Source organism: Phytophthora infestans, genomic scaffold, assembly GCF_000142945.1.
Source record: "Phytophthora infestans T30-4 supercont1.8 genomic scaffold, whole genome shotgun sequence".
Classification (NCBI taxonomy): domain Eukaryota; phylum Oomycota; class Peronosporomycetes; order Peronosporales; family Peronosporaceae; genus Phytophthora; species Phytophthora infestans.
This window is the reverse complement of record NW_003303751.1, coordinates 3,897,075-3,900,048: the sequence shown is the minus strand read 5'-3', so window position 1 is coordinate 3,900,048 and position 2,974 is coordinate 3,897,075.

Genomic DNA, 2,974 nt, shown 5'->3' with positions numbered 1-2,974 from the left:
TTCGCCAGTGTGATCTTGATCCGCGTTCTCCCATTCGTACGGTACACGCCTTCACCAATCCCAACACAATCTTGGATCCGACTCCCATCCACTTGGCACCCAACCTTACGAGCAAAGGCGGTATCCAGTATAGACACCTCAGCACCACTATCTAGGAGTAGGATTGCTTTTTCATTGTTGATCTTGCCCCCTACCTTGGCTTGCCTGAACCACTTTCCTGGGGCATGGTACTTCCAGTATCCACGGGACTCCTCGGTTAGCAGATCCATGGATCCAACATCCTCAGATCCACGGGATCCTGTGACCTGACAGACCTTAGGTGGATCTGCAGTGACCTCACCCTTGGTAGGCTCAAACCTTCGACCATGTTGGCGTTTCTCCCAGTAACCACGTGCCTCTCCCCTTTGTAGATCCAGGGTTGAAGAGACTTCGGATCTGGCAAACTCATCCACTTGGCGCAAACTAGAAATCTTGGCAACTGACACTTCATGAAGATCACGTGTATTATCGACTGGATCTAGGGTCCTGCTACCTGGATCTAGCGATGTCTTGTTCACAAATGCATAAATGCAATACCTAGAACGCTCGGCTCGTACCGAGTTCAAACCCGGCGAGCGTCCTAGTTTAACATCTTCTCGGCCACTTCTGGCAACATCCCTCTGTGCTTGGCTGGATCAAACCATTGGCGGATCTGGTTGTAGAATTCTTCCGTCGGGCACTTGCCGACGTCGTGAATCTCGCCACACCCGCGACACACGTAGAAGCAATGATCCCCGGGATGACCTTTCTCGCCACACCTCTCACAGACCAGATGTTTCCAGCATCCAGATTCAGTGTGCTTCCGAGATCCGCACTGCGAACACCTGACTTGTGCTGTCCCGTCCATGAGATCTCGGGATCTGTACATCCCACGGTCCCCGGGTACGATATCCCCCGGTCGAGAGTTGTCTCCGGTCTTCGCCGTTCGATCGTTGGACGCAGTGAGACGGACGCGACGGTAATCTTCCGGGTCGGAGTCCAAACCGTCGGATCCTGATTCAGTTCCTGAGTCGGACGCCGTGACTTGGTGGACACGTCGAGCTGGGGCCGTAGGCATCGGAGCCTTTTGGCGATACTTGCCGGATCCGACCGCCGCCTTCTACTGGCGGTGTTTCGCGCGATCCACAGCCCGCAGCACTTCTTCAAGCTCATCTGCGTCTGTAGGACGTAACAGGGTCAGCCTGTCGGCCAGATCCACGTCTCCCAACGCCTCGATGAAATGATCCACATGTTCCCGTAGTACCTTGGATCCCCCATCCTTGATCTTTAACTTGGCCCGTAGACCGGCCACATTTAGTCGATGCAGGTATTCTAACGGGGATTCATCCGATCTGCGGCGAGCATGGTAGTATTGTCGTGCCACCGACACTCCCAATTCACAGTACTGGGTCTGGAAACTGCGCAGCAAATCTGGCCACTTGTTCCTGGTGGATCTGCCCAGCTGCCGATACCAATTCCTGGCTGGCCCCGCTAGCAGATCCGCAAAGGTCAGACACTTCTCGGCATCCGACGCTTGATCTCTCATGAGGGCCGACTTGACTTTGCTGATCCATGGCCTCGCTCGGGTCTTTCGTCTTGGGTCCTTGCTCGTGAACTCCTTCCAGATCCGATATGACTGAGATCCGTACCCCTCTGGAATCATGGACGATCCACCCCGCCCGCGCTGCGGCCTGTTTGCTACAACAACTGATGGAGGGGGATGGGTCATCCCAGATCATCTGGGGTCGAAACTCATTTATGAGAGTTGTCTACCTCCACTGAATCCATCTCCACGTCTCGTGCTCCATGTTCGTGGAGCACTTGCGCTTGTGGCACGGGCGCTCTCATACCCTGTTCGGGCCAGGAAACGACTCATCGCAGCTTCGAAGTGTCGTTGCAGGGTGCCCGAGGAAGTGTCGGAAGAGCCTGTGGCCGTCTGGTCCACTGGCGAGTCAGGATCCGTGAGGCGACTACCTTGAGCCTGATCTGACGATAATCTCACTGGCTTCTTGCCGGATCTGGCTCGATCCTGGCTGGATTGTATCAGATTACGGGGCAGGGCGTACTGGATCCCGAGTCTTCACGTTCACAGGGACTTCCTGTCCCCGAATCCTCGCCCGCGCTTCCAGCATGATGCCCCGGAGATCCTAAAGTCATGCGTCGTGGTTCGGACGACGTGTCTCGACTCATCCTCAGCGGCGGATTCGTAGTTCGACACAGCAGCTTGGCTGACCCTCGGCGACGACACCGGATCCATAGTGCGCGACCTTTCTCCGGTGATGGACTTAACTCTGGCAAAGAGGTCCTGCGTCGCGGATACTATGAGATCCAGGTCTAGCTCGAAGATATCCTCTGCGTCGAACACACCAGCTACGATGCCTGACTCCGTAAGCAAACGTAATAGATCTTTGACTGCCACCAACTTGTTCGCCGTTTTTGTTGGTGCTCTCACCGGTTCCCTTGGATCTTCGATCTGTCGTGGATTCAGGATCCGCATGACGGGATCTTGATGCAGAAAGTCGCGTAAAGCTTCGTGGCGATACACAAACTCGTGATCCTCGTCGGACCAGCTTGACCTGGATCCAGCTTGGTCTTCTTCCGACTTTGGAGCTTGCATCTTCTTCCGCGTAGTCTTACTCGTTTTCGTCTTCTTTCTCGTTTCTTCGACTAGCGGGCTTGGGTTTAGGTACGGTGTTGGCTTAACCGGTGAATCTGCAAATGCATACCGTTTCGCCTTCACCATCCCTTGTTTTGTTAGCGGATCTTGACTTGCGTCAAGATCCGCAGGGGTCCCCGAGGGGACCTGGGGAGGATAGAGAGGGTTCTCTTCTAGATCCGGATCCACCTCTCTTCCGTCGACAGAATTCCTCCCAAAACACCATCGATCCGCGGATCTTGTTTCATTCAGCAGCGGCTTCGTCGCTGCTGAATGAAACAAAGACAGAGTTCCTCCCAA